The sequence below is a fragment of the Cebus imitator genome, unplaced genomic scaffold (genome assembly GCF_001604975.1).
Source record: "Cebus imitator isolate Cc_AM_T3 unplaced genomic scaffold, Cebus_imitator-1.0 Scaffold199, whole genome shotgun sequence".
Lineage (NCBI taxonomy): Eukaryota > Metazoa > Chordata > Mammalia > Primates > Cebidae > Cebus > Cebus imitator.
Window position 1 is genome coordinate 3,250,733 of NW_016107514.1, and position 12,057 is coordinate 3,262,789.

The window sequence follows — 12,057 nt, forward strand, 5'->3', positions numbered from 1 at the left end:
CTGCCACGTGTGTACCTATGCAACAATTTTGCATGTTCTTCACATGTACCCCAAAACCTAAAATGCAATAAAATAAATAAATGGGAAAAAAATAATTCCAAGGCTATTTATAAATAAATGTACATGGTATACATTAAATTGTGAAGAAATTAGTTGCATGAATTATGAATTTGTTGAATGAATAAATGGCAAAAAATCTTAGACTCTGCTAAAAAAAAGAAACACATCTTTTTTCTTTTAAGGGAAAAAGTAACTTTTGAAACGGCATTAAAGGAACTCCTGGACTTTAACAGAGTGGAATTGGTCAGGGATTTTGGGCAAGAAGCAGCCCACAAGCTCTGAGGGGCCATGTATATAGAGAATATGAGTAGAATAACAGACACTGACTCTGAGTAAGTGAAAGAGCCCAGATGAGAGCTGACTTTGGAATTTAAATTGGCAGATAGGTAACTGGGAGAAACAAGGTTTCAGAGCAGGGAAATAACAGGATGAAAATAGCGTTTGTAAAATAATTTTTTGGCTTGGCGTCGTGGCTCACACCTATAATCCCAGCAATTTGGGAGGCTGAGGAAGGTGGATCACTTGAGGTTAGGAGTTCGAGACAGCCTGGCTAATATGGTGAAAACTCATCTTTACCAAAAATATAAAAATTAGCTGGGTATGGTAGCACATGTCTGAAATCCTAGCTACTAGGGAGGATGAGGCAGGAGAATGGCTTGAAACTGGGAGGCAGAGGTTGCAGTAAGCCGAGGTTGTGCCATTGCACTCCAGCCTGGGCAACAGAGCCAGACTCTGTCCCAAAAAATAAAAATAAAAACTTTCTGCCTCCTACATGGACTGGCATCGGAGCAGAAACCAGAGGCAGGAGAACAGCATATGGCTAAGTCAGTAATGGGGTTGTGTGGTGATGAAGAGGGGCTGTGCTGGGGTATGAGCCCTCGAGGAGGAGTCAGTAGGGCACAATACCAGAACTGGCAGGCGTGGTAAGGGACAGTCACTTGGGAGGCTTCTTCACAAAGGAAGGGTCTCCACTGACTGTCATGGTGAGTGAAAGCTGTCTCTTTTTGACCAAGGGTGATGTGGAGCTTGTTTTTAAATGTATCTTAGAGAACTAGACCCACAGGACTCAAGTAAAGGTAAAACATACACATTTCAGGATGATGAGGGGCCAGTGCTCTGTGAAGCTCTGCCTAAAGACCACGCGATTAGAGGGCGGCATTGTTCCCCTGGTGAATAGGAGGGATTTCCCCAAGAAATGCACATTAGAAATATATTCAGGACTTTGGTTGCATTTTTTAACCAGAATTAAATATTTAGCATTCTTTTATCCTATGCTATGGAAGAGAGAGACCTAGGTGGAGCACATACTTCAGTGCTCACTAAACACAGGGTCCTGGCAAGCATCACATTTCTCTGAATTTCTGAGTACTCAAAATGCATGAATCCTCCCCTCCATCCACACCTAGAGATGATAGCACATGATTTACAGGTTGAAAATAAAGCGAGAAGGTCTGGAAAGTCTAGTTTTCTCCTGGCACAACTACGATCGCTGTTTAAATCTCCTCTCTTTCACCTGTGTCCGCTTAACAGTCTCCTCTTCCCTACTCTAATTGACTGAAGATTTTCACGGTTTCTATAGATCGTTCTAATATTTCACCAGACATTTATGTTTCCTTGTAACCTTTCAATTCTACTTTCCCCATTGTCCAACTTCCCTCAACCAACTTTCCTGTTGCATGTATGACCCTGATATTGTAAAGAAATGAACTGGTGTGCAAGGTCTGCTTAGGGGTTTGATAGAAGAACCTTGGGTAGACTTGGGCTTTACACCCAGCGTGTGTCTAACCACATGGCTGCCCTTTGGTCTGCCCTAGCCTCTGATTCTCATATTACACATATCCCATATCTATATATTGAAGATTCTATCATATCTACATATTGAAGATTCTAATGCTTCTCTAAAGGGCAAGTGCAGACTGCATAAACACCTCCAGCACAGAGCCACAGGGCAGTCCTTCCACAGTCCATGGGCATAACTGCGGCCTATCCTTCCTTTCTGTTGATCGTTGCAAGAAAACCAGTGACTACCTTCACAATTACGTAACTTCTATTATAACAGCCATTAATAAACAACTATGTGGGTAGTAATACAGAATTTCTCTTTCATTTGATTTAAAATATTTATATACTTCAAATTACTTCTTTTTTTTTTTTTTTTTTTAAGATAGGGTCCTAGCTCTGTCACTTAGGCTGGAGTGCAGTGACATGATCACAGCTCACGGCAGCCTCAAACTCCTGGTATCAGGCAATCCTCCCACCTCAGCCTCCTGTGCAGCTGGAACTACAGGCTCATGCCACAATAGCTGGCTAATCTTTTACACTTGCTCTTAGCCAAAGGCCCAAGAAGTGATAATACCTGGCTAATTAAAAAAAAAAAAATTGTAGGGATAGGGTTTCACTATGTCGTTCAGGCTGGTCTTGACTTCCTGGTCTTAAGCGATCTTCCCAACTCAGCCTCCTAAAGTGTTAGGATTACAAGCGTAAGCCACCAACACCCTGCTGTAATTTGACAATTTAAATTGCAATCAATAATTTTTTGAACTTCATAATAAATGCGTGTTAAATCCTCAAAAATAGAATTATACTTTCTTTCTGAGTATGAGGGAGACAATCCCTATATCTATCCTTACAGAAGCATATAAAATTTCTGTGAATAAGGAAAATAAAACATCTAAAATCCCTGCTACTTTCCCCAGAGAATGCCCTTTCCTCTTCCTCTTTTTAAAAAAGCAGCAAGCAAGCCTGGCTCCCAGCACAGTGGGTCTCACTGCTGTGCCGGCTCTCCTGGTTCCTGAGGAGACCTTGCTCAAGGTCAGCTGAGATGGCCTCAGAGGAGCCACACCTGACTGTACTACTGGAATCTGAGCTCTGAGTCATTCTCTTGGCAAACTGCTGATCTGGGGAGAGGCAAAAGTCAGGGGTGCTGGCATGAGAGGATGATATGAGTCACGGACAAGGTACAAACCTCTCATTCTGGAGGACCAGCTTTAGGAAACACCGAGTTGGGAAAAAAGGTGTCGGAAAAAATCAGCCTGTACTTTTGGGCAGGCCCATTTAACATACAAAATAAATGTGCGAGGGTTGTTTTTACTCCGAGCAATTTCTCAAGCATCTAGCATGCACCATGTTAAAAAGGCAAAAATCTGGACAGAAGTTCTGAAAAATGAAACTTTCAAGGAGAAACTGACTTTATCAATTACATAAGATTGAATAAGAAAACAAGGAACTAAAAACAAAGGAGGCCTTCGAGCTTATTTCCTGAAATTGTAATTACATGCGTAATGCACAGAAATTGGTGTTTGTGTATTTCTTTAGAAATGACTTACATATATACATTATTCAGGATGTATCATGTTCTATGATTAAAAAAACTCAAAAAAGTTTGATCAAAAGAACATTACAATATCATTTTATTTCATAACTTCAGTTGCCTTTTAGTTTCCTTAAACAAGGAGCCACGTTTAAAAAGACCAGTGTGTTCTCTAAAAACAAAATAATCTAGTAATCTTAAACTCATATATCGAGAGTAGTGAAAATTTAATGGCGATAATAATGCATATGTATTCATAAGCCTGCTTATCTGTAATTTAAGAATCTAAGAAAGAAAAATGTTTTAATGAACCTTAAATGCAATAATAACCTGAAAGTTAAAAATATTTGGATATGGATAAGAAACAAATTATGCTTTTCACAACATTCTTAAAGCACTTTAAAAAATGTTTCAATCTATTTATGGGAAAGCTGATAAAAACTCAAAGTAACTTACACATATTGACTTAAGGTTATTTAAGAATAAGGTATTGGGGCTAGGATTTATGCCTGCAACCCAGGTGACACTGTGTTGGTGAGTCACCTGGCTGAGTTCTTTCTAACCTTCCTTGCCTAGGTAAATAATAGTATTGGTAAAGCTCAAGCCAATTACTTTATGCCTGTGAAGGTAACTGACTGTCTTCTCTGGATGGTTTATGTTGATGAGGAGAGGGGTCTGCCCCTTCTTGCATGCCTAGGCTACATCAGGCATCAACACTGCTCTGTCTTGTTACCTCCCCTATACCCCCACTGCCTTGCTGTTCTTCTTACTTGGCATATGAGAAACTGAGGCTCACAGAAGTAAAGCAAACCACTCCAGTCCCTCCAAATGGATTACTAAGCAGGCGAGCTCTGATGACGGCCAGGCCTACTCTGCAGTTCCTCCCCGGCCACTAGCACTGCCGTCAGCAACCATCCCGGTGAGCAGAACATCTTGCAGCCATGTATGGAAGAGGCGGGGTGTTGGGATCACAAGAGGGACCAACATGTCCTGCTTTGCTCTGACTTCCCAGTTCTAGCACTGAAAGTCCCATGTCCCAGGAAACCCCTCAGTCATGGGCAAACCAGGATGGCTGAGTTCCTTAGAATGGTGCAGAATGAAAAACATGGGCCTACTGGAAGGCATTCCCTCCTAAGTCCACTGCACTTGGGTGCAGTTCTACAACCTGAGCTCCACAAGTGCTGGTGATGGCAGATGCAAAGTTCCTTCCAGCCAATAGGAGCCCAGGCTTTCATATTAGAGCTTCTTATATCTGAGATAAGAAGATAAGTAAGATGGCGATAAGAGTGAGAGACTTTAGGGTACAGCACTGAGGGGTATTGTTGGCTTCCTGTTTCTACAGATTGCAGAATTCTGCCTGGCACAGGCTGATTCTTATTTGTCGGCGTAAGTTTGATTCAAAGGTTCTAGAAGAGTGATCACATCACCTAACAATATCCTGCATAATGCTATAATAATAAATTACAAAATGTATGGCTTACTATATAAGCAAGGGTACATTACAAATGGATACTGGAAAGGAAGCTGGAGGAAGCTTGAGGAAGGCTGTTAATCAAATCCAAGCATGGGGCCACTCAGAATGTAGAAACAGAGGCTGAGGCTCTGTTCTCCTAAGGGTTGCTCTTTACACTCCTAAACTCACTGTGGACATGAGATAACCGGAGACTGTCTTTATTTTCCTAAACATTTCTAATCTCCTCATTTGGTGGTATTAAGCTCTCAGTCCCTCCATAAAAGAGGGAACCATCTGTACTTCGACCACCGTTCTCCACTTCCTCAGCTCCTTCCTGGAAGATAGTCTGGCTGGAGGAAGAGACCTGGAAAAAATGTTTCCAGACTCTCCATCAGCTGTGGGGACCAGAAAGGAGTCCCAGGAGTGGTGCGGACGTGGAGAAAAGCACCCTGCCATTCCCAGGCCTGCTGGCTGGCCATTCTCCAAAGATGCTCCACCCCCTCAATCTCAGTTCCTGGATTGGAATTTAAGTTACTCTCTTTCAACCCTCCCTCTATTAAGGGGCCAGCTTGTAAAGATCTCTCCTAGTCACCCACTCCCAGTGCCTTTGCTGCTAACCCTGCACCACCATCTCATTCCCCAAGCACAGACAGTGAACTTCTGGCCAGGCCAGGTGGCTCATGCCTGTAAATTCAACACTTTGCAAGGGCGAGGTGGGAGGACTGCTTGAGGCCAGGAGTTAACACCAGCCTGGGCAACATAGTAAGACCCCATCTCTAGGGAAAAAATTTAAAAACTTAGCCGGGCATGGTGGTGCACACTCAGAGCCTTACTCAGGAGGCTGAGGAAGCAGGATCACTTGACCCCAGGAGTTTGAGGCTGCAATGAGCAAGGATCACACCACTGCCCTCCAGCCAGAGCAACAGAGCAAAACTCCATTTCTAAAAAATAAAAATAAAAAATTTTTAAAAACACAGAGGACTTATAAATTCCTGGGAGACTATCCAATAAATAGCACACAGCATTTAACAAACTAACAACTAGCAGATATGTAGAAGGTGTATCATGAAACCCCTTGGAAAGGCAAATGGCCATCACTGATACTTTGGTCCTGGCAAGGACCTCAAAGGTGGGACTTTCTTTTTTTTTGCCCAACAGCAAAATATCTGAAACCTCAGCTTCTTTGTCTTAGTGCAATAATGACACAGGTTTTCAGAGAGAATCAATACTTTCTGCTCAGAATGGATCAAAGCAAAGCAATATGCTTACCTGAAAGGGGAATGAGTATTTTATGGATGGTAGGCTGAGGTCACAGGAACACTGTCCTTTCTTAAAATGCTCTCTGCAGCAGGAAATTGCTAAAATCAAAGGAAGAAAAGACTGCTATTGCTTTTTAATTTGATAGAAATAGGCAGGCTATTAAATACATTTAGCTATAGCCAATGGTAATTCTTTTAAAAATTAGTCAACACAGGCCGGGCGCTGTGGTTCACGCCTGTAGTCCCAGCACTTTGACAGGCTGAGGCGGGCAGATCACTTGAGGCCAGGAGTTGGAGACCAGTCTGCCCAACATGGTGAAACCCTGTCTCTACAAAAAAGACTCCCAAGAAACAAAAATTAGTTAAGCATCATGGTGCTGCTCGAGAGGCTGAGGCACGAGAATCACTTGAACTTGGGAGGTGGAGACTTCAGTGAGCTGAGATCGTGCCACTGCACTCTAGCCTGGTGACAGAGAGACACTCTGTCTAAAAAATAACAAAAATAGGCCAGACACAGTGGCTCACGCCAATCCCAGCACTTTGGGAGGCTGAGGCGGGCGGATCACAAGGTCAGGAGTTAGAGACCAGCCTGACCAACATGGTGAAAACCTGTCTTTACGAAACAAAAATACTAAAGGTAGCCAGACGTGGTGGCTCACGCCTGTAATCCCAGCTACTCAGGAGGCTGAGGCAGCAGAATTGCTTGAACCCAGGAGATGGAGTTTGCAGTGGGCTGAGATTGTGCCCCTGTACTCTAGGCTAGGTGACAGAGCCAGGCTCGGTCTCAAATAAATAAATAAATAAAAATTGGTCAAAATATTTTTTTAAAAGATAGTAAACATGGCAGTACACCAATATGCATTAGTTTTTACAGCTTCATTTGGAAACTGTTTTGTTCACTTCAACCATTGTTTCTTTTTTAAAAGAGACATTTTTCCATAGATAGCAATTATGCTATAACATCAAGTTGTGATGAGTCGCATAAATAACATTTTACATGACATCATATCTTATTTCCAGGACTGTGAAAGAGTGTTACAGTTTCAAGGGGCCTCAGAGCCCCTGGTACACACTCCCCATCTGCAGAACCAGAAACAGAGGCCCACTCAAGGTGAGGGGCTCCGCAGCACCACTCAGCTGGCTGGGGCAGAGCTTGTGATTGCCACAGGAGCATTCTTCATCTGCACTGCAGCACCCCATGCCAGGGATCATTAATTCTCTCATTCATTCAACAGGTACTGACTGAACACTTTCTATGGACCAAGTACTGTTCAAGGCTCTGGAGGTTAAGATGAAAAGTCTCTCACCTCATGGAGTTCACATTCCAGAAAGGGGAAACTAAAGAAATAAACAAGTGCAGTAAATACTATCTCAGAATATCCTACCGAGGTGGCTCCATTAGAGCGAAATCCTGCAGGCAGTGGGGAAACAAGCCAAGGGCTTTCCGGGGAAGCACATTCCAGGCAGCAGCAGGAGCAGCAGTACCGCTCTCTTTGTTGTTCAAGGGGCACAGGAGGTCGGTGTGGCTGTGGGTGTAGGGGATTGGTGGACACTGTGTGGCAAAGGATGAGCCCACTGATGGAGAGCAGGTGACATGGACAGGCAGGCTGATGAAGGCCAGAGCATTGGAGAACAGCTACTTAAAGTGGGGTAGCAAAGGAGACAAGGGAAAAAACAAACCAGAGACAAAAGAGCAACAGAGAACTGCTTCCTGTCCTGGAGGTCTGCTGGGTCAGGGAGCTGCTCTAAGGGGATACTGTTCAACTCAGGAAGTGGGATGGGGTACGGAGGGCGGGAAAAGTAAAGGCTGTCCATTTTACAGGGTTTGTAAAAGTAAGTGTGGAAGCCAGACTAGGGTAACACATGACAGAAGTAGGAGGATTTCCTGACTGCAGGATCTGTAGAAGTAGAAATGCAAGATCTGTTTCCATGTAGATATTTGACTCATGGCAAGATCTAGTGCAATTAGGTCACCCCTAAAGTGGACTTTGCCTACAAATTTGGCAAGATTTAAATTTAAATCCAATTACATGTATTGGAAAAACAGATGGCTTCAAGGTGAAATTCAAGTGTTATAATCCAGCCTCAAATTTTACAAGCTTAGCTTTAATGAGCACATAGAAGATAAATGACTTTCAGGAGTCCACAGGCAGCCAAGAGCAAATGACAATTCCTGCCAATGCAAACAATTCCAAAAGTAATCACTAAATTACTTCGAGTATAATAGCAATCAAAGTGTTTGGTGATTCATCTAAGATGCATTTCTAAATTCTGGGAGAAAACTTCAATCCCCATGTGATGTAAACCTATTAAAACATATTTCCATGCACCAACCTAGTGTGTATTCTGAGATGAGTTAGCAGGGAGAAGAGAAATGATACATGTATTAAAGTCAGTACAAAATATGAAAACAGAATATGAAGCCATGGCAGCTCCAACTTATTGTTGAGTTATGGATGTGATGTCAAGATGGGCAGGAGACAGTAAGTTCTGGATTGGGCACCATCTCTCTTCTCCTGAGAAAAGCCTCCCTGGCACCCCTCATCCCCTTTTTAAAAAAAACTGGTTGCCTCTCCTTGGTATCACCAAACTATGTCTCTCTGTCTGCCTCTTGTACCCCTATTATTATTAATTTAGCTGCCTTTCTTTCTCAGTAGTCACTTCTTACAGGAAGGGACTATGCCTTCTATTTTCTCTCCATAAAGCTTAGCACAGAGCCTAGCACATGGTGACGGTCCATGATCATAGAATACTACAATGAAAAACAACTACACTTAGATGAGAGGCCTAATATCCCTTTACATATTTTCCCAATCCAGGACACTTTAACAGGTCAACCCCGAAATATTTATCAATCGCTAATGACAAATCTCTTTCAGGTTTTTGGATTATCACAGATGCCAAGTGACTAGCCACAAATCCACCTACGGATATTACCATGGAAACTCTCACATGCAATATCATGCACTACCTATTTCTCTTTCTGCTTCACAAATATTTTCCAGACCTTGTTCAGCCCAGTTACTTTGCAGCACATTGTATTTTTCATGGAATGACTTCAGTTTTTAAACTGGTGATCACTTTTCCTGTTGAGACCTCAGGAGAAGTTAGAAAGTATCCCTTATAACAGATAACGTTTTAAATTTAAAATATAATATTTAGTTTATGCTGATAGGTCTATTGTTGACTGGTAAGAAATGTCATTCTCCCATCAGTAAAGAGCTATGGAATTTTAAGGAGGAAAAAGAACAACATTTTAAAGTGTCCATAAAATTTGTTTTTATTTTCTTGCCACAGAAATATGTAAAGAGTCTCCTTAATGTAGTTTTTAAAAAAGTTAAGATGTGATACATCCAAAGATAAAAGCACATATTTTGGCTACTTTGCAAAAACATAAATAACACTTCTTCAATCCTGTTATAAAAAAGCCCCTTTGGTGTATGTTAAAAGTCCCTTTGGGATATCAAAATATTGGTGCATTATGCAGTACACAGATACATTCATATTTAAATTTTTTAAAAAGTTCCTCCTCCACACAGAAAGTCTTTAAGACCCAGCCCTAGGGATTTGGCATCACTTAGAACTACTTCCTACATCCTTCCATGACACACACCTCAACAGGGCTCTTCTGCCCAAAAGGAGCTCTAGCCAATGTTTATGTGTGTCCAAGGCTTTGACAGTGGAGGAAACCTTCTTAGAAATTATCTAAGACTAGGACAATTTGGGGAGCATTTCAAGAGATAGACAGACACAGAGAGAGAATCGATCCGCATCAGTTTATCCTTCCCAAAACGAGTGTCCAAGCCTAAGTGTTGATTTGCAGAAAGGTTTTTCTGCACATCCACATAGAAGAGCACAGCAGGCAGAGAGAGGGAGGGAAACAGGAGAGAAGTCTGGACTTCTGGAAAGAGCAAAACCACTCTCACTGAAACTGCACTCTCCACCACGGGTATGCACCTGTCTGCAATGGGAACAGGCATGGTTTGTATCAAGGAAGCGGAATGTGAAATAGAACGACTGTTCCCAGGTTCATTTCACAGCACAAGGTGTCTAAAATGCCTGAGAATGCTGCCGGCTGGTTCAAGTCACAAAGACACTGTATTACAAGCAACAACTATCAAACTTTCTTATTACAGATGATACTCTATTACAATTCATGGCAAACTTTCATAATATTCATTTTTTTCCTTAAAAAATGTTATTTGGATGCAATTTGCATTGGATGATTTACTATCTGCCTGGATGGACCTGGGAAGGAATGTGGGGTGGGGAGGAAGGCATGGTTGGTAAGTACTCTGAAGTTTCCTCTGTCAAAGAATATACTGAACCCTGTTAACCAGAGTATATTTTAGATCATGACAGGTATTTGAACAAATCATTAACATTGCAACATTTGGCTTTTCAGGAGCAGAGAAATAATTCCCGATGCTTTTCAAAGATCAGCAAGGCTCTGGTGACAGCAGACACATGGTGGCTGGTAGCCAGGAGTGTGACCGGTGACTCAATACACAAGTTTCTGTGGACTCCACAGTCTGGTATGGGAAGGACATCAATTTTTAAGTTTGAGGAATACATAAAAACAAAGGTATTTTTGGTATAAATAGGACACTATGGAGAAGGTACACTGAGAAGGAAAAACTCATGCTGCATTTGTTTGGGATATTTGAACCTCAGCTTTGCCCATTTAAATACTTTTCTTTCAGAATGTATCATTTTTAAAAATCACAGATTGTTTAAGATTATCAATTTTCAGGCAAAAATTAATAGAAATAAAAATGTTGCCAAACAGTAGTCAAAGTAAGCGGTAAGAACCCCACCTTCCTGTGACTTCGGTTCAACTCCTAAGGCAATGTCCCTGCTAAACAAAGCCAAGAGACGAAAATTCCTCTTTCAAACACAGCTGAATATATACTTTAAATATCTCTGGCAGAACAGAATATATTAACCCTCTATGTATTTAAAAGGCTTAATAAAGACTACAAAAGGTGAGACAAAGAAAACCATCCAAAATGAAGGCTGCACACATCTTGGAAGACACAATAGCACATTACTTCTGCTAAGGCACAGCTTAAACATCAGGAGAGTCACTGCCCTGTCCTAATTAGACTGTGTTTCACTAAATTCTTCCTGATCACTCATTATTCAGGACAGTCTGGATTCAATGCAAACAAAGTCGACTGGGTCCTGAAACGTACCTGCAAAGACACCTAAATTGATGGAACATCGGGCTTTCCAAAACAGAAGCGAGCCTGTAAGCATCACTCCCAAGTATACACATGCACTCTTGAATCCAGGTAAAAACATTATTCCTTGGTTGAATACTGTAAACAGGGTAGCTGTTTGCCAGGCAAGCCTGCGGGAGAATGTATTTTCCTATGGAATGCAGGAGTACCCATGGTATTAACAAAGCAAGATCAGATTAAACAGATGATACGATGAACATGCTTCATTTCACGCATGGCCGTGTTTTTCATGAGAGATAGACTTAAAGCAATTACCATGAAGTGAGCCTCCTTCACTGACCTCCCACAGCAGCAGGCCGTCCTTAACCGCCGAAGCTCCACAACAAAGACGAACGCCTTCACTTGGGCGCCTTATTCCTTCTTTAACGTTACCAGCTGAGCACCTCCACCGTTGCAGGAACACAGTACAGCACCTCTGTATCTATGTCTCTAATGCAGCATAAAGATTACTGTGGAAACCTATCACACGGGCGAGCAGCAACGCCACCAACCAATGAGGAAAAGGCACATGCGGAATCCAGCACATGCTCTCTGAGACGCAGGCTGTCACCGGCGTTTAGCAGGCTGCTAATCTAATTATAGCTGGTTTGCTAGCACAGAGTCATTGGAGCAAAGCACAGGAGCAAATTAAATTTTAATAAATTAAACCTCATAGATAAAATCATCTCGATTTCCTGTCATTTTGAGGATTAAGGTGTCACCTCATAAACTATAAGTGATTTTTAAAGTGTA

At 42.0% G+C, this 12,057-nt stretch overlaps 1 protein-coding gene across 3 annotated transcripts in view; it reads right to left on the bottom strand.

Moving 5' to 3' along the window:
* The window catches only part of FAM110B (family with sequence similarity 110 member B), a 154,680-nt gene that overhangs the window by 64,031 nt on the left and 78,592 nt on the right, over window positions 1-12,057 (bottom strand). The window contains exons 1-2 of one of the 3 annotated variants that reach the window (XM_017547581.2): window positions 11,606-11,807; window positions 6,093-6,181 (exon numbers count right to left, since the gene is read on the bottom strand). The gene's annotated coding sequence lies outside the window, so the exon portion shown is untranslated. Of the gene's footprint in view, window positions 1-6,092; window positions 6,182-11,580; window positions 11,808-12,057 lie in introns of those variants that run through there. The other 2 variants (XM_017547580.2, XM_017547578.2) reach the window with 2 other exon arrangements.